Raw genomic sequence first — 21,351 nt, forward strand, 5'->3', positions numbered from 1 at the left:
AAATATCTTCTTTACCTGACAGAAGCTATTGAATTAGGTGTCCTGAAATATCACACCTGTCTCTGTAACAACATGAGGCTCTGTAAACTGCAAAAAGAAGAAGAAGAACTACTATCTTGTCCTCAGTAGGTTTGTCAAATAATAAAATAAAAACCTTGAGGTTCTATCAGGTAGATTTATTTTGTTGCTGTACTACAGGCTATTTTTTAATAAACACTGTATTTGTGTTACCAAAGGAAAAATAAGCTACATAAATACAGTCTCCAGACATTTGGGACCTTGTCTTTGACTAAAATCTTTCTTCCCAACCCAACCATCTCACGCACAGCTGCTTCCATTCACCATGCTGATATCGGATTATTTTGTATTCTGTGTATTTGACAACATTAAGATCCTATCTGACAGCTGCTCCCACTAGAATGCTTCATTATTCAATACCCAAAGCAAACAATTCTCTGTGCGAAGCCAAACAAACTCAGGAATTCTATAAATCATGTCTCGATGTAAACATGTCGAGCACTGACAGATATCCACCAGATGGACACAGTCATCATTCCCATTTTCTGCTTCAAAAGAAATTGTCTAGTTTCAGAGAAATTACGGCCAGGGGTTGAAGGTTTCAGGTCTACTCATCCATGTGAACACTGTACAAAAGACCAGAGATGTCTCAGCCTTTATAGACTGCTGCACCAATAAATGCTTAGATCCACTGTTGCTTGCAAGGACTAAAATATTGAAAGGGCCCTTTTTTCCAACAAAATTCAGAAAGACAGTGAGACTGTTGGCTAGAGAGGGAAAGAAAAGAAAACTCCCTTAAGCTCAATCACACCAGTTAAAATTGAAATAGCCAGCAACAGCATAGTCCCCAATACCATCCAACTGTGGAAATGCCACCATATATTGAGACTGCAGACAGTCTACACGCTGCTGACATTTCAGACACTCTTCAAAAGGTCAACATAAAGCCTGAAAGGTACAAATAAAAGAAATAAGAGGCAGGGTGTAAGGCCAGTGGGGTTAAGGTAGGCAGGCACAGGAAGCTGAAGAGCACAAAATGTTGAACATTACAACACATGGCAACACAACAAATGCTTCTGCACGTCATTTATCACGTTAGACTTGTGCAGCTGCATAGACTTTGAAGACATTGTTTGAGGAAGTCTACGAATTTCACATTTTGCTTTACAAATGCAAAATCGACTACAGATACTTAAAGGTGCAGTAAGCGATTTCTGAGAAATGCTGTTAAAAAGTGGATCAGACTGAGCACCAAAACACATTTGTAGCCAACCAGGGGGCCTGTTGCATAGCATGTTGATGGCAGGTGTGTGTTTGTTTTAGTCATTTCAAATATCAACAGTGTTTCTAAGAAATCGCTTACTGCACCTTTAAAGTAAATTCAAAGATCCATTGTTTGGAACTGTTTCTTGAACTATAGACATTTTTGACCTTGTGGACTTAGAAAAAATACACTCTATTTTCAAATTGTATTACTCTTACAGTTTATATACTTTACATACTTTTTTTCTTTAAGTAATGGACATTTTTACCACAGTCATTTCTACCATATTTCAAATTATGTACTCTCAAACTTTTTGCATGATTTGACATTATTAATATTATATATTTGAATATTAATATTTTACAAATAAACAAATAGATTTATTATTGGTGAAATTGTATGGTGGTGGAAATGACAATCAGTAATATTTTAAAACAAACTGATAAATCAGTTCCACACAAATACTTAATTTATGATTACTTAATTCTTTGTTTAGATTATCATAGTTTTAAAATGTAATTCATGTTTATATGATGGTTTTTCACATTTTAAGACTGAAAATTTGGCCCTGGGACAAGGGTAAAACAAAGCCTATTTGAAAAGTAGAAAAAATAAATTATGAATGCATTGCAAAATGTTTCCAAGTCAATTTTAATGTGACCTTCAACAAAAAGAAGGAAAAATAATCAACTCCTTGAAGCACAAAAATTCATGAATAAAACACCCTCACAATGTCAGTGTTTGGGAATGACAGCTGTGTTTGCTAACAGGTGTGACTCAACCGTCCTATTCATACACCACAGTGGTGGACAGGAATGGAGTAGTTTTACTTCGTTACTGTACTTAAGTACATTTTTCAAGTATCTGTACTTTACTGGAGTAGTTTTATTTTGAGTAACTTTTACTTTTACTTCACTACATTCCAAAGCATAAGATCGTACTTTTTACTTCACTACATTTCATAAAACATATTGTTACTCCTTATAATATATCACGTGCTCTGACACGCAGAAGCGGTGTCTCTGATTCAAGAATGAACTGATTCTTTTCAATGAACTTTTTTAATCAGTTCGCAAATCGCACCAAACGATTCATTCATGAATTAGAATGAACCGATTGCAGCTGTTCTCGAGTCGACAACTCACTGATTCAAATGAACCGTTTAGTGCGAGTCTCCAGTGAAATTAATTCACAAGTAAGAACCGGGAGATCTTGTGAGCTGATGCTGCTAAAAGTAAGTTACTAAAGTCGAATTTTAGGATTAATTAGTGTAACTGAAAATCATATTTAGGTCAAAACTGTCAGTTGTTTGTGAACTAAATCTGCTGTAAAGGGTGATCTTACTGGTGAAAATCAGATGGTCAAATCTGGTTTCTCTCAGGTACTTCGCAGTGTAAGCTTCATAGTGAACATTACTATATCACTCTCGTCAACGTAGTCCACATCAACAGCAAAAATATATCTTGACTCCATATAGTGGTTATTTTGGGAAAATCCGAGGTATTTTGAGCAGTAGGATTATAAAAAATATGTTCTAATATAAAATGTAATTAAGTAGCCTATATAAAATTGCAAAATAAATCTATCATTACTTTTTTACTTAAGTACATAAAAAATCTTGAGTAATTTTGTACTTTCACTCGAGGAAAATTGAAAAAGGAGTACTTTTACTTTAACTGGAGTAATATTTTATTTATTTTATTAGTACTTTTACTCAAGTACTTGATTTGTGTACTTCGTCCACCACTGATACACCAGCAAATTCAGCAAATTATGTAGGTGCAAGTTCTCAAACTTCAAGGGAGTTAGTTACAGAACACAATGTTACTCCTGTTTAAAAAAGAACTATATGTGTGACAATTGCATCCTGCTGCTGTGAAGCCAGTTACTGTTCTCTTATGCAGAATGGCTGGCAACTGCTCAAACTAACCTGCAGTTAGTCCATGCTGTAGATGTATTTAATCACATTAGATTTAAAATGAACATAACCCTGCACAGCCTATAATATGTAGGTCACCGAGAGGTCTGTGTGTGGCAGATCTAGGCTGAGCATCCGGATCTAATTGGATTGGAGACTTTAGGTTAAACCACTGGCACCGTCAAGCTCAAGGTAAATTACTCCCATAATCTCCCGCTGGTGAACAGCCCCGTGTCAGTCAGTGACCTCTCTATAAACGACAGCATTAGGAATATTGTGACTCCTTGAGCTCCTCGCGTGTGATTACGGTTTATTAGACTATTGGCCTAATCATGACCTACATCTTAAAGAATCTGTCACATCGGTGTGCTTCACGCACAAAACAACCGGTTCTGCATGAAAGTGTTTGTCACAACATATTTTTACAGAACCTTCCCACTCCCCAGACCTTTCAGATCTACACACCCTCCAAAAAGCATTTACAATAATACATAAACTCATACTAACACATACTCAAACGCCTGCTCGTTTTTCGTACGCCACATTAAAGCTGATGGCTGGCAGTTTCAAGGGCATTATCAGATGCAGTGAATGGGCTATAATGCGCATCAGGCTGATCCGGAGGAGACAAGTCATTTGTCTGAGTGACAGGTACAAGCATCCCCTACAAACCAATCAGCACTTCAATATAAAGCCCATGTTTCATTGTATAACAAAACCCCCAGGATGTACTCAAGACTATTCCATTGATGAGGGAAGTCACAAAATTTGTGTAAAATGAGATTATTTCAATTGAGGTGCAGGGAACATTACTGTTAATACTTTTTTTCGAGGTAATGAGGTGCCAAGATTATATGAATTAAAAATGGTTCTTTTTGAGAGAGACTCAAAAAGTAGCCCTCAGACAGGAGAGACATATAGACACTAAACTTGACTATATACATTAGATGAGTTATTGAAACTGGTCCAAGATCGTCCTCAAGGTGGGGAGGATGTGGTCATACCATTGTTAATCCTCACCAAGAGTATAATTTAACAAAACACAGATGGAACACTCCTGTGGTGCCCCTGCTAGTAGCTTTTATTTGAGTTTAGCTTGGCAGACATTCTGGGACTGGTGCAAGTTACTGTTGTCAAGGCAATGGATTTGGGGTTGAGCCAGGCACCCTACCAGGGAGCCATCTTAAGCTGAATAGCCCTGAATAAAGCAAACCTATCGAAGTACTGACTGTAAAATTACATTTACTGGGGTCTGAAGATATATTACTGTACAAGATAAATCTACTATTAAGTGTATAAGTGGCACTGGAATGGTTTACCTCAACTCCATTCCAGTGATTTACAGTATTGAATGGAGATTTTAAGGCATCACACATGCACTCAAAAACATTCTGAAAATATAGACTTGTTTATGCTACCTTATAGACCTTATGCGTCAAATAAACGAGTGCGCAGCCATTTTTAGAATTTTGTCTTTGAAATTCCGTTTTTGCATTAGCTCTATAACATCGCTGTTGAAGAGTATTTAGATGGTGAAGTGGATTTACTTTACCATGTGAGTTGTAGTGCTTGAAGCGGGTGTCATAACAAATTTCAGTAGACCTGGAAGAACGAGCAGTTCATTCATCAATTCATACGACCTTACCTTCATGCTGTAGAAATACAAACCAGAAGACAGAAGACAACCAACGACGAGCGCAGGGCTACAAAAAGGGGCGGAGCTACATAAGGTTTATAAGACCTTATACCTCATTTTAGCCACATGCTAACATTGTCTGCATGTATCCTTCATTGAAAAAGCTATCCAAGGATGCACTGCAATGAACTCAGTGAAAAACAAATAAAGATGGCAGATGAGGCAAAGTCCAATTAATTTAAAATGTAGAAATTTGTTTAGAATTTGTTTGGTATCAAGGCTCATTTACACTTTTTTACTTAAGTACATAAAAAAAATTGAGTAATTTTGTACTTTCACTCGAGGAAAATTGAAAAAGGAGTACTTTTACTTTAACTGGAGTAATATTTTATTATACGTATCTGTACTTTTACTCAAGTACTTGATTTGTGTACTTCGTCCACCACTGATACACCAGCAAATTAAATACAAAATGTAGGTGCAAGTTCTCAAACTTCAAGGGAGTTAGTTACAGAACACAATGTTACTCCTGTTTAAAAAAGAACTATATGTGTGACAATTGCATCCTGCTGCTGTGAAGCCAGTTACTGTTCTCTTATGCAGAATGGCTGGCAACTGCTCAAACTAACCTGCAGTTAGTCCATGCTGTAGATGTATTTAATCACATTAGATTTAAAATGAACATAACCCTGCACAGCCTATAATATGTAGGTCACCGAGAGGTCTGTGTGTGGCAGATCTAGGCTGAGCATCCGGATCTAATTGGATTGGAGACTTTAGGTTAAACCACTGGCACCGTCAAGCTCAAGGTAAATTACTCCCATAATCTCCCGCTGGTGAACAGCCCCGTGTCAGTCAGTGACCTCTCTATAAACGACAGCATTAGGAATATTGTGACTCCTTGAGCTCCTCGCGTGTGATTACGGTTTATTAGACTATTGGCCTAATCATGACCTACATCTTAAAGAATCTGTCACATCGGTGTGCTTCACGCACAAAACAACCGGTTCTGCATGAAAGTGTTTGTCACAACATATTTTTACAGAACCTTCCCACTCCCCAGACCTTTCAGATCTACACACCCTCCAAAAAGCATTTACAATAATACATAAACTCATACTAACACATACTCAAACGCCTGCTCGTTTTTCGTACGCCACATTAAAGCTGATGGCTGGCAGTTTCAAGGGCATTATCAGATGCAGTGAATGGGCTATAATGCGCATCAGGCTGATCCGGAGGAGACAAGTCATTTGTCTGAGTGACAGGTACAAGCATCCCCTACAAACCAATCAGCACTTCAATATAAAGCCCATGTTTCATTGTATAACAAAACCCCCAGGATGTACTCAAGACTATTCCATTGATGAGGGAAGTCACAAAATTTGTGTAAAATGAGATTATTTCAATTGAGGTGCAGGGAACATTACTGTTAATACTTTTTTTCGAGGTAATGAGGTGCCAAGATTATATGAATTAAAAATGGTTCTTTTTGAGAGAGACTCAAAAAGTAGCCCTCAGACAGGAGAGACATATAGACACTAAACTTGACTATATACATTAGATGAGTTATTGAAACTGGTCCAATATCGTCCTCAAGGTGGGGAGGATGTGGTCATACCATTGTTAATCCTCACCAAGAGTATAATTTAACAAAACACAGATGGAACACTCCTGTGGTGCCCCTGCTAGTAGCTTTTATTTGAGTTTAGCTTGGCAGACATTCTGGGACTGGTGCAAGTTACTGTTGTCAAGGCAATGGATTTGGGGTTGAGCCAGGCACCCTACCAGGGAGCCATCTTAAGCTGAATAGCCCTGAATAAAGCAAACCTATCGAAGTACTGACTGTAAAATTACATTTACTGGGGTCTGAAGATATATTACTGTACAAGATAAATCTACTATTAAGTGTATAAGTGGCACTGGAATGGTTTACCTCAACTCCATTCCAGTGATTTACAGTATTGAATGGAGATTTTAAGGCATCACACATGCACTCAAAAACATTCTGAAAATATAGACTTGTTTATGCTACCTTATAGACCTTATGCGTCAAATAAACGAGTGCGCAGCCATTTTTAGAATTTTGTCTTTGAAATTCCGTTTTTGCATTAGCTCTATAACATCGCTGTTGAAGAGTATTTAGATGGTGAAGTGGATTTACTTTACCATGTGAGTTGTAGTGCTTGAAGCGGGTGTCATAACAAATTTCAGTAGACCTGGAAGAACGAGCAGTTCATTCATCAATTCATACGACCTTACCTTCACGCTGTAGAAATACAAACCAGAAGACAGAAGACAACCAACGACGAGCGCAGGGCTACAAAAAGGGGCGGAGCTACATAAGGTTTATAAGACCTTATACCTCATTTTAGCCACATGCTAACATTGTCTGCATGTATCCTTCATTGAAAAAGCTATCCAAGGATGCACTGCAATGAACTCAGTGAAAAACAAATAAAGATGGCAGATGAGGCAAAGTCCAATTAATTTAAAATGTAGAAATTTGTTTAGAATTTGTTTGGTATCAAGGCTCATTTACACCAAGATAACTACAACGATAAATATGATGTTTCAATAACAGTTTCAACTATATGACAACAGGGAGTCCACACCACAACTACAATGATGGCGACACACAGGAACAATTTTGTTGGAATCACTTCCAAAGCGATTTTTTTCCAGCTGCTGATTAAAAAAAGAAAAAAAAAAGAAAGAAATGAACATCCAATCAGAATCCACCTGACTTTAAAGAGCTTGAGCATTTAAAGAGGCAGACGACATAACTGCTGTGCATGCTTACAATAAACAGAACATTATCGTACATTGCTCTGGGCGCTAATATAGTTATCATTATAATTATTTTTCTTAGTCTAAACAGGACTTTAGCGTATCACATACTAGCTTATCAACATGCTAATAATGAACTCAACTGGATTAATTTATCACCTACAGAGTATCACATCCTTAGTTTAACAACATGCTAACATTAAACTCTATTGCAGGGGTGTCAAACTCAATTCCTGGAGGGCCGGAGCCCTGCAGAGTTTAGATTAAACCCTAATTAAACACACCTGATCCAACTAATCAAGTCCTTCAGGCTTATTTGAAAACTACATGGTATGTGTGTTGGAGCAGGGTTGGAACAAAACTCTGCAAGGCTTCGGCCCTCCAGGAACTGAGTTTAAATGAGTTGTCTCTCGTGCAGTGCACTATTTGCATGCTATGCAAAGTTGCTACCTATGTAGACCTAAATACCTACATAACTTGAAAAAAACAGCACAGATGGAATGCAATAATACATCTTGTGTAAACGGCCCCTTAAGGACTTAAGACTTTAAAGAGTGTCAATGAAGGAGAACATGAAAATGGCCGAGAAATGACTTCAAACCTTGCTGGGTATTTCTTTTTGTGAGTTTATCTCAAATTAAATACATGCAGTGGAGCTTATGGACTGTCAGTCTCATTCTCCCAATCCACTTACTGTATTCACTATAGACATTCAAATCTGGCTCTACATCTGGAGCAGCAGATCTAGTGGTGTGTGGGCTACACTGTGAGTGGACCCTGATGAAAAAGCTGCCAAATCACTGGACTTCCCAGACAGATAGAGCTGTGCTGCTGTGGAAGTATCCTACTGGGGTCACCGGCTTGAACACAAAAGAGAAATCTATCGATGTCGGTAATCTATTCACTGGAATGAATGAATGAAGTACAACACCTGTCACTGGGGCGGCACCCTTTCCAAAGGTACACTAGTATTGAATGTTAGCATTATTAAGACAGACTAAAGCTGGCTGCACACTAGACGATTTTCAAATCTTAAACGATTTTAAAACCATGGGAGACCACAGACATGAAGACAGTTCAACTGATTTTTAGCCTTATAATCCTCTGAATGCACACACTAGATGATTAGACCAGACCACGAGACCACACACTTGATGATTGTAGGAACGATTTCACAGTGACACGAGATCTCACGGACACTCGCGAGATCAAACGTGACTAGAGAAGAAAAACAAATAGTGGGCAATCGATGTTGTCAGCTGGCTCTCCCGGCGCGCGTTCTGTTGTACAGAGAAAAACAAAGTATAGAGAAGAATATGGGTGATGTTCTCTGCTTTCATGGCATGTTTGTGGCTGCCAAGTTTCAGCTATAGAAGCACGCAACATCCGGTAGGTGACGCTTGCTCGCTCTCATTGGCTATCGTGGGTATCACGTCAGAGGCAGACTGATCAAGTAAATATCAAACATGTTTAATATTTACGATTTGAGTTCGGCGACGCTCCGTCTCGATCGGGAGCAGAGGTTTTTTTTGACAAAAAATTGCTTGCGACAAGCCGCGAACTGGGCCACACCCCCCGATCGTTCAGGGGTGCAAATTGGGCTTAAAATCGGCCTTAAAATCCTCTAGTGTGCGGCCAGCCTTAGCACTCAGACTGGGTCACAGCAATTTTAAAAAAATAATTTTCAAAGAAATGGAAGTTGCATTCAGAACAAGGTGTATTTCAAGAGAAATGGACAACGGAATACTGCTTGGAAATAAAAAATAATAATTTGCTTAATTTGTCCTGGCAAGTGCATGCACAGATATTCACTCTGACGCTGATATTCAGAATGCAATCTGTTATAATAATGTGTTTATTATTACACTTTTCACATATAAAGGTACTTAATCTAATGCTGTGTATACTCATTCAATAAGATTTGCCTAATAATCTCCGTTTCCCATTTTACATTGTTTCCTCATTATGCATCTGCTGTTGTCTCACTGCTTTCCTTAAAATTGAGAATTAAGTACTTTTTTATTTTATGATAGGCCCAATCTTGTATCAATTTCATCCTCCATGTTGTGTGTTAGTTGTGGTAGCCTACTTATGGCTGTTATATGTAATTCTACCTCAGAATTCCATTTGGGGGTGATAATTAAGGTTCTGATTGTTCTCGGCCTGCTTAACGTAATAGTCTGAACAATGGTGCCCCTACCCCAAATGAGTTCCCAACTCCTGGTTTTATCACTGGCTTTGTTGTGTTGGCTTATTTGTGTTGCACAAAGACTGAATCAATTCCAATTTTTTAAATATTAATACTTTAACAATTAAACTCCGCACACTTGACGACAATAGATAGGTGCATTGGAGGCAAAGACCAACCAGGTCAAAAACTAAGAAGCAAAAAAACAAATCCCGCACACTATGCAAAAAATCTAAATATTTATTAACTACGTTTCGGTCGCATGACCTTCATCAGGACCGAAACATAGTTAATAAATATTTTGATTTTTTTTGCATAGATAGTGTGCGGGATTTGTTTTTTGCTTCTTAAAATAATAATACTAACAATAACAGATTGTTATTTAATGGAAGGAAAGGTTTTGAAAGGAGAGTGATGAAGGAATGTTGTGATCATTCTAGCGTACTTCCCACCGCTACTCCTGGCAGTGGTGCACAGGAAGTTTATTTCTATGCAGTGCTGCCCTGGGGACTATACTGAGATTGAGTGAGAGTGAGAGTGAGAGTGAGCGTGCGAGTGTGTGTGCATACATACTCATGTGTGTCAGGTCTCTCTTCCTTACTGACGCTTCCATAGAAGACATGGTTGGCCATACTAAAGCACACTCTACAAGATCTGAATGTCACTAGATACTAGGGATGTAACGATTAACCGCGAGCCGGTTGGAAATCGATTAAAATATGTGACGATTCAAATCGGTTGAGATGCTAAACCAATCGCGATTCATTTAGGTGTAGGAGTTTATAAGAATCCATGTCTGAGGGAACTTACTGTCTTTAGAAAAGTTTAGATGGTATTATTTTCGTTTCCTCTTGCCTCTGTATAATGCATATTAAAGTTCATAAGTGCAGCGCTGCTTTGTTTACAGCGGAAACCAATGAAACGCTTTAAGCGCCATCTGCTGGCAGAGAAAAGAAATTCATACATGCATAAATGATGACAGAATTTTTATTTTTGGGTGAACTATCACCCAAAAGCCAGTATTAGTTTTCCTACACCGTTCATAGGCTTGCAGCCTCCATGTTACAGCTAATGCTGTGAGATTTTATGTTTGTTTTGTCTTATACATAAAATAACCTGATCCTGTTTGATCAAGGCATGCGACTCTTCTGACTTGTCCAATTTTCAGCATCAGTTTTTCATCTTGCATCAAAATTCTGTCTATTCATATAGTGGGGTTTTGTTTTATTGTACCCAAGTGTACCTAAAATAAAAAGTGTTTAATATACAGGTTTGTGGCTCTTAATTTCCTTTTATTAATTAACCATTTGTAATCTTATGTTCACTGTAAATTTTTTATAAATATAGGATTTGTATTAAGTGAGTTGAGTGAATCGTTACATCCCTACTTAGATACTAGTGTCAAAGTGAATCTGGAATTTTCTGGAACACAAGGGATTTATAAAGACAAGGTGCTGTAACTCAGAGACTTTAAAAATCACCCGACAGAAACTTGTTACATCTCATCTCAGGTGGGTTTTGGAAGATATCTACTCAATCTGCCTGAATCCCCCAACAACAGGATCTACTGCTGATAAGGGAACACAATAAGCTTGGCCAGTTATATGTGGGCTTCGGGTTGTCAAATACCATGAGTGTTGGAATGAATAACAGTGTTCTTAAAGTTATCCACTGCAGACATCTAATGGGACTCGCTACTGCAGGAGGGAACTAATACATGATACCATAAACCTGTAATTGTTTCTCAAGGTGTAGTTACAATATTTAAATTTTGGTTATATTCTGCAGGCAAATTTCACATTTTTCCCTTTCAAACCATGCAGCTTTCTGTTTGTCAGCTCTGTGATTTAACGTGGCCAACTTGAAACCATTGCCAAATCAGTGTGGGGAAATCTTTCATCCTCCCCTGAAATTCCAGATAACAGGGATTCCCATTGAAATCACTGGATTTCCTCTGCAAAAAACTCTACGAATAAAGGTAAATATTAACACACCTTCAGGGTAACATCTGTAAAAGAACATGTGCATTGCTTCTCCATGAGAAAGCTCATGTATTCACACAAAAATGAATTTGTGGGGTGACAAGGTACATAATTATTAAAACAGGCATCATGTCTACATTACAACTGCGTGTGGTTATTCTATAGGCCTACTGATTCTCTGATTCTAATAAAATGCTTAATCATTCTACACACACATGAGCTTAGCTATTCATAGGACTCAAAACCACATAATTCCGGGAAACTAAGGTGGACTACAGAAAAATTAAACAAAGCCATCTTTTCATTTTTTTTCTTTTTTTTCTATTTGCTAATACTACTTTGGTCAGAACACCTACCCACATTTATTAAACAATTTACATTTATGTTAACAGCCAAAACACACCACAATGTTTCTCAAGTTAAGACTTTCAACCTACACATGGTTCAGAACTGACTCATGAATTCCATACAGGGCCATTGCTAATCTTAAAAGGGCAAAAATAAGCATTCTTTGAGCGAAATGTCCAAATACCCATTAACTGCAAAAGTGTCAAACAGCATCCATGCGGGACTTAGTGGTGGACAAAACTTAAAAATGATAAATTCCTCCATTCCACCATGTAAACTAATACATGTCAGTTGAGACAGGCATTAAATTACCACATGCTTGTCATAAAACAGTAAGCAATTTGGCTGGAAATTTTCTCCTGGGTGGTGGAAGAAAAACAGACATTTTCTATCTGGACAGCAATAAAATCACTGACTAGCATCTGTAAATGCTGAAACTGAATAATGGTGCCATGTAAAACAATTACCATCTAAATGGGGCTTCAGTTTTGCCATTTTATATCAAATTCAAGTGCACACCGAACAAAAAAATCCATCAATTAACAGCATATTTTTTATGTCCTCAATAACACTTGTTGACTGTGAAATCAGTGTCATTATGGCAGGAAATGTGTGAATGGGATGAAGGTGGACATGTTCTCTGGTTTGTTTGCAAACATGCTGAAATCACAAATTATGTTTTAACATGATAACACCCACCGAAACACTTGGTAACAACATTCAAATGTGTTCTCTGAATTATATTGAGCCGATCAGAAATTGGAGTTAGAAATACAAATGGTGAATAACTCTACTGCTCTGGTACTAAATGAGGAATCATTAATTAAAATTTGACAAATCAATTGCCTCATTAAATATCATAACTGCTCGATCAAAACAAAAACTCACCAACTGTTACACAATTGTTAAAGTTGGCTAACCATGTTACTGAAATGATATTCGTTTTCTACAGCATATACAAGGTGAGTCCCAAATCCCCAAACATTCCTCATATGTATAAATAGTTTATGAATTTCATGATTGACAAGTGACCATTAGCGCTTCACCTACAGTATTAATTGTGGTCTTTGCAACCATTAACAGCCATTCAAAAACTACTTTTTATTGAGAATATGAATTAGCAACCACTCTTTTTTTTTTTTTTTTTGAGCTGTCATTTCTATAATGACTGACACATTACCATTAAAAGCCCATCTGCACCAAGGCTTCCTATGGCTGTAATCTTACACAAATTACTCCTAATGGTGAATCCACATCCTCACATTTCACCTCTGCCACTCATGTCATCTATTTGTGTGAATTAATCTAATTTGAGCCCAGACTGCCTGGCCATTTGAGGGCGAGACTCACCAAGATGGGGTCAAAATGTGTTTGCAGGAGAAAAGGTCTGTCTCAACCACAAAAATAAATACATAAAATTGGAAACATGATAATCCTTATACACCAGTGCCAAATGCAAACATACATCTTTATATACTGCACAGCACATTGGGAGACAGTTTACTCCAAATTGCATTGTCGTACAACAAAACGAGGTACTGTTAAAACACTTTCTTTTATTTTTATCTTTTAGCAGTGCTTAATGGGTCTTATGAGTTTGCACTGTTTAATTCTCCTACTCTGATGAGTCAAAATGTGTGGCATCAATAAACATGAGATGTTCAAACTTGTTTAAAAATTGAACGCAAATTAATAAGTAAAGGTAAGAGAATTAAATTAGAGCTTCTGCTGCTTCCCAGAAGGAAGATGATTTGAATTGCAGAGTAAGTTTTCTCCTAATCAAGCCACTCAGCGCTGCTGGCGAATTGCTGTCCACCTGGAGGGGAGTGGATTTGTCCTGGATGATGCTAATGCTACTTCACTACACCCCAAAAAACATTATTTTGCTGTTTGTTAATGGCCATTTAGGTTTTTCAATATGTTTAAGGTAAAGATATATTAGATGCATTAGAATGTATAATTAAAACAAAGTTTATAGGTTATGAGGTAAACAGTGAATATTTGGCTATTGGTTGGACGTCTTTGACCTTTTATCTTATAAAAAATAATCATTATTTTAAAACAATGAAATCCATTACTCATCCCCAATGTGTTAAAGGGGTCATATGATGCGATTTAAATTTTTCCTTTCTCTTTGGAGTGTTACAAGCTCTTGGTGCATAAAGAAGATCTGTAAAGTTGCAAAGACTAAAGTCTCAAATCCAAAGAGATATTCTTTATAAAAGTTAAGTCAACCACGCCTACCTAAAACGGCTCATTCTAACACGCCCCCACATATCTACATCACGATGTGGGAAGATTTGCATAAAGCCGCCCAAATGTCCACCCAAAGAAAGAAGGCGTAACTTTTATTCACGTTGTAGTATTGTTGTTGCCGCCGCCATGTCGTGGAGACGCTGTGTGTTTCGTTTTTTCAGGCCGATGAGCTTTGTAAAAATCGACGCGTTTCAGAAAGGCGGGTCATAGAGGAGAAACAATAATGTACAGTATGTGGTAAATAATGTGTTTTTTTAACCTTAAACCGCATAAACACATTTCATTACACCAAATACACAAAATAATGTTATTTTTAGCAACATCATATGACCCCTTTAAATACAATGTCAGACAAATTGTAAATCAATGGTCAGTAAAACAAAATGTTATAAACCTTAGTCAGGATAGATGCCATATTGAATATTAATGCAGATGCAAACAAGGTTGTGAGGGATAGACCTCCAGTGTTTACAATGGCATGAGCTGTATAAAGGTCGCAGACCACTGTTTTATGTGTTGTTAAACAACAGTACAGCCCATTGAACACACTGTACTTCTATTCCTCACAGCCTCTTTTTCATTCTTGTCAGAAATTAAATATGGTGCTACACTGACTAAGGTCTATGCATTGCTTGCTCTGCTAGACCTGGGCTGTACTTGTTTAGAACTGCCATAATGCTTGTTAAATACTCATGGTGCTACTTTAGTTTTTTCTGCTGCGTATGAGCGATGCGCTTAATTGTGAAGCATACAAATGGAAGGCAATTGAAATGTAAATTTTAAGCTGGGGTGCAATTCTGCTGCTAAAAAGACAAAGGAAAAGAAAACCCAGACAGCACTTCTTTCACACAAGGGCTGTTTAGAGGCAACGTGTAGCATATTTGGTATTTATCACCATAAAGAAGGTACATAAGGCCAAATTTGCTGTAACTGCATTCTAGAGTCCAAGACAAAGCCAAGCTGGCGACACAATCGAGAGAAGCTAGGAGAGATTGCTTTTAGAGCAGCTTGCTAATCTATTTCTCGGCCTTTGGGCCTCCCCTGAGGACTGTTGGAAGAGATAAGGATGTAGACACCAGCACTCTGCTGATTTACGGGCAGCCAGCAGATGAATCCCTTTGGTAATGTCTGAGCAGGGGTCACTGGTGATAAACTCAGAGGTAAAATTATGGCATGGGAAGACATAACATTCTATATGGACAGAGGGCTGTTCAGAGGTTAGTTTAGGCCACCCTGACAGACAGAACATGAGAATATGGAGAAAGAAAATAATAAATGCATGGAATGGATTTGGTAATGTTAGGTATGAATGATTGCGACCTACAGGGCTAGTTCACCCAAAAATGTATATTCTGTCATGATTTACTGACCCTCATGTAGGTTCCAAAAACCTGCAGGACTTTACTTCTTCTGTTTTTGTCCATTCAATAAAAGACAAGTTGGCTAAAAACAACATTGGACCCTACTGACTTTCACTGTATGGACAAAAAAAAGTGAGACTTCTTTTGTTACATCCCTTTATGTAATTTCACACACAGAGCATCTTAAACCACCAAAGATAGTTTGCTTGTCTTAAAATAAACACAGACTACCAGCCCAAAACACCTCTAAAACCAGCAAATCTGTAAATCTATTCATTTTTACTCCTTATTTCACACTGTAAAAAACAATTTTTCAAAGTTTTAAATAAAGATTAATAAAGTACATTTCTACTTTTTCAGTCTTTCTACTTCAAAATGTCCAATTTAATTTCAAGTGTTGCTTGATGTTTCTTTGTAATTAATTGTGAAAATAACTTGCAACTTCTGAGTTCTTTTTTTTCAGTGCACAGAATGTTGCCTTTTAAGAGGAAACAAGCAACAACAAAAAAGGCACACAGCCAAAAAGACTGTTTTTAATGACTGAATTCTGTTCTCATTGGCAATGGCGACCTTGTGTAAAAGCCGGTGTGCATTATTTACAACACAAAAGCTCACCATACAATGAGGGAGTAATGGTCTGTCTCCGGAAGACAAGTGTGGCGCTGTTTTTCCTTCCACAAGGGTGAATGCACCAGTGTTTATCGACATAAAAACGGCCTTTCAGCCAGACGCGTGAGGAGTGTCCGTCACTGCAAGTCAGAGGCAATAAGCGGCATTCAATAAAACGTTAGCGCAACCCCACTAAACTGCTTCCCACTGAGATACTTTCTCCTGATGTTTGTCCTGAGGTCTAATTTCTTCTAACTGCCCTAATCCAAAGAAATAAATGTCTGCTTGCGGGTTCTCCAGCATTGATTACAATTTTCTCATTTCCTCTCCAGAGAAGTTTGTTTACGAGCAGCGACGTATCGTCAGTGTAGAAGTGAAAGCAATTCACTTGAAATCAATCTACAGTGGCTCAGCTGCACCCAGATCTCAACTCGCAGTCATTTGTTTCATGTCAGCTGAGCAATCCGAACGTAGAAGATGGAGGGAATGAAAAAGGAGAAGAGAGAATGAGAGAGACAGAAACACGCCAAGTGTTTTCTGGCTCAATACATCTGCCGAATGTACGCCAACACCGCAATTAACTCATGTGAGGAGATTTTTAACCAACACATTTGTGTTAACTGAAAAGGGAGGCAGGCTCTCTTTTGTGAGATGTTGACGCCAAACACTGACTGTCAATTCCAGACAGTCTTTCAATGTGTTTAGAAAACCAATGTCCTTCTTTTTGCAAATTTGATGGGATTGCAGCAGAAGGTGTCAGAGGGCCCTTCAGAGCTGTGTTAAAATAAAACCAAAGATCGGACCATGAATAAAGAAGTGCGATGAAATTATCTTTCTTGTGAAGAAGGGTCAGAGGGTGGGAGTATCATGAAAAGCTACAGAAGAGATTCAGCTGGTGCCGGTGATGCCGTACTATACGGTTGTGTAAACAAATCTATGAATTCTACACTGATACAACTTAATACAACAAAGCAAAAAACAAGAAATAAAATAAAACTAAAAAAGCATAAATAAAACAAAATAACAAAACAACCAAATAACTAATAGCTCTGGAGCTTGCACCTAACCCAAGTTTTCCCACTTAGCCTCTCACATAAATACATGCCCACTCTTAATTTTTATTTTTTTTAATGTAACCATGGTGAAGAAATGCTGTAAACACTTTCAAGTGGCTGACATATTCTTAGATCTCTCTAATCTACATCTCACCTATCCATTACACATGTCCTACCATTTATTCACTAGTGTCATTCATTTCTCAGCCTCAGAGCCTCCAGACAAGATGTAGCTGACACAAGCGGACCAAGATAAGCCGGAATAGTACATTATGAAGTCACGCGCTACCTGCTCATAAGGTGTGCGAGAGAGAAATAATAAAGCATGTTTTCATTTGTTCTGATTAACCAACTCTGAAAATAGCGACACTGTTACAGCTGTGGGATCCCAGCAGTTACCATAGATACCATCTTTAAGAAGAGGGATGGAGGCGTCTTTGTCTCTAGAAACACCGTAGCGACCACAGATATTCATCGGTGAAGAGAGCCATGAAATATCCGGCAGAGAGTCAGAGTGTGTCTTTCAGAGACAAGATGTTGTTACATGGATAAGCTTGTGTCTCATTTCACCACCCACTTGATTGGCTAAAACGGAGCCCTACACTTCAACGCCTCTCTAATCACTTAGACCCGACAACATGTCTGATTTTTCAGTGGTGGTGGGACTCAATGCAAGGCTAAAAACACCTAAATGTTTGCCTGCTGGACATTTTAAACCAATTCTCAACCGTTTTACTTGAAAGACCCCACTGTCCAACACTATATTCCAAGGCCCCTAAAAACATAATAATACAGAACATAACAGAATTATAACTAATATTAAGAGTTCATTTGCAAAAACCGATAACTCCATTTTTATTTTTTATTTTTTCTGAAATCACGTTTTTTATTGCGCATTCCAAGTAATATCAATCAAACTGCAGTTGGGTTGTTTTGATTAAGTAATAATAACTTAAACAAATACAGGTAATTTACAAAATTAAAGTTCATTGAAAGTATGATTTTTTTTTTTTTTACATATTAAAAGTTTGTTTTATAGCAAAAGCAGATAACTCGACTGTTGGAGTTATCTGCTTTTGCTATAAAACAAACTTTGATTTTTGGCAAAAGCAGATAGCTCCACATTTCATGTTTTAGAGTTTAAAACACTTGTTTAATCTTTGTAATCTCCTCAGATGACAATGTAGATGCCTGACAAACGTTGTTGTTGTTGTTGTGATCATAAACTGTATGGATGTGATTACACGCAATACATGGAGCTTTTCCCTCACCATTGTAACGCGCTGCTTTTGCAAGTTTCCTTGAAAACGTTTCAGCTTTTATTTTCCTTTTACGCCCTGAAGAAGATATCACAGGTTCATCAAATTCGTCGAAATATCCATCCTCGATCACTTTTAGTCAGCTTTGACGAAACTCCTCTCAGCTAGCACGTCTTTTCAAAGTGAAAGTAGCCTTGTCACCTGACCTGAATACAGCGCGCTGATTCGCTAAAATGGACTTATCGGCTTCTGTTCAAAAACAACAAGGGCGCTTGACGTCTTCTGCAGTAAAACGTGAACTCGCGATGCCTTGAAAGTGGACAAAACCGGCTTTTTTGACAAAACGTGTTTAGGGTTCAGATCGCGCTATATGTGGCGAATAATGCATGGCAATCAGCTCTTTTTTTAAGTGGCTTTATCGTTTTTGCAAACGAACTCTTCTTATATTAACTATACTACATTATAAACAGAAACTGCGAGTGTAAAATTCATTTTATGATTCCAGACGTTTCAATAAATGTATGTTCTTCAAACAAACAAGCAAACATATAAACAATGAATAATTAAATTAATAAAATTACTAATTAATTTTTAGCTATTTAACAATGATAAAATATTATTTAATCCTTCCTGCTAACACCTTTAAAGTTTGCTAAGGTCCCATAGTGGGCCCCAGTCCCCGCGCACACACACAGAGAGACGCGTTTCAGACCGAGTTGATTCGTCTTTCGCATCTCCTCATGTTTGAACAGACACATACACACAGAATCATGTCAATAGTACCCGTCTCGAGGATCATTCTCGTAAACGCAGTCGGTTATGTTTTAAATGAATGTAAACAGCTGAGAAAGAAATCGGATGTGTATCATTATACTGGATCCGTGCAGTCGAGCCGTTTTAGGTAGGTGTGGCTAACTCTTAACTTTTATAAAGAATATCTCTTTGGATTTGAGACTTTAGTCTTTGCAACTTTACAGATCTTCTTTATGCACCAAGAGCTTGTAACACTCTAAAGAGAAAGGAAAAAATGAAATCGCATCATATGACCCCTTTAACATCATCATTAACATGATCATCATCTATTGGAACGCTTATGCCACACTTACATGTAAATTGCATTATAGAAACCAAACCAAGTGGCATCTGCAAATAAATAATGCTAGATAAATTTTCAATAAAGCATTTACTAAGCAATTTTTGCAATTACATCTTACATTCTAGTTTAATATATCTATAGCTTCATCATTTGACATGAATGATTGTGTGTCACTTACTGTGTGTCAGTAAGCAGCGCATTAATATAGAACAGTAATTAAAGGCTCTAATGCACACACCAGCACACCAGTATAGGTGTGTGTATTGTAGGAGCTAGACGACGTATGATGACGTGTGACGGCATAGTAGTGGTGTCCCAATTCTTAGGGGAATATTTTCACCCCTACCCCTTGACACTCTGTTTCAAGGGACAAGGGGAAGGGGTAGGCGGAGGGGTAGGGGAAGGGGAAGGGGTATAAAATAGAATTGGGATTGGGCCTCAATCTCTAATAGAGGCCTATCTGTTCTGCCACTTCTGCGAAGGGGAAAAGAGCTTGGTCATCCCGCTTTCAGAAGAAATGGCCTCTAATCGTCAAAGCACCAGGGGGTACCCGAATGGATTTTAAACTTACACATATAGTCACACCAGGGGCGTTTCCTCCGAGGAGGCAAGGGAGGCAGTGTCTCCTCAAAAGGTTGGATGAGAAAATAATCGATATTACAAAAATAAAACAGAGCAAATATGACTAAATATGATATTAAAAGTCTAAAAGTCACTCGTTTTTATAAAGTAACACTGTCTAACAGCGACACCAGCAGATAAAGTTACAGCGGAAAAATTGACTTTCTACAGAGACCCCAAAGTGTGCCGTGACTTTTCTGGAGGCTCATTGAGATGAAAAGTCACGTGAGAGGAGGCAATGCCTCCGTCTCACTATAATTGGATATGATCGGTTAAGGTTGGATGTGATTGGTTCGTGTGATAAATCCGGCCTCTTGTTTTAGTGCGAGCTCTCGGTCTGAATGAAGACAATGATGGCGTTATTGACTAATTATAACGTAAGTAAACAACTCTCCCACTTAGATACCACTACTTTGCGTCACGTCAAAATAAAACTTGAAATGGTCTGAAAACGTGATGACTGCGTCAGTTTTTAGTGAGCATTCAGCGTGATGAAATGAAAGATATATCTTCGTGTCTGTGGCAGTGTTTACAGAGCTTTTATGACGATGACCCGAAATAAGTTGACTATTAAAAAGAACAGCTGAACATAAGTTCACAAATAAACAAATATTGGTAATGTTTTACAATAAGGTGTCATATAATGAGTTAACTAATATGAACAAACAATGAACATTTATTACAGTATTTATTAATCTTTGTTTACATTAGTTAATACAAATACAGTTGTTCATTGTTAGTTCATGTTAGTTCACAGTGCATAAACTAATGTTAACAAACACACCTTTTGATTTTAATAATGCATTAGTAAATGTTGAAATTAATATGAACTAAGATTAATAAATGCTGTAGAAGTAGGCTATTGTTTAAAATATAAAAAACACTATGAAATGTATAATTAGCATTAAAAATATTAAATAAAATAAAAAAGAATATTAAGAATATTAATA

At 37.6% G+C, this 21,351-nt stretch overlaps 1 protein-coding gene across 1 annotated transcript in view; it reads right to left on the reverse strand.

The window, feature by feature from the left end:
* Window positions 1-21,351, reverse strand: part of LOC107754849 (pro-neuregulin-3, membrane-bound isoform-like) — a gene marked incomplete at its 3' end in the record, with an annotated part of 357,957 nt that overhangs the window by 269,934 nt on the left and 66,672 nt on the right. The window lies entirely within an intron of this gene.

This window comes from Sinocyclocheilus rhinocerous, unplaced genomic scaffold (assembly GCF_001515625.1).
Source record: "Sinocyclocheilus rhinocerous isolate Xijiao unplaced genomic scaffold, SAMN03320098_v1.1 scaffold922, whole genome shotgun sequence".
NCBI classification, from domain to species: Eukaryota; Metazoa; Chordata; class Actinopteri; order Cypriniformes; family Cyprinidae; genus Sinocyclocheilus; species Sinocyclocheilus rhinocerous.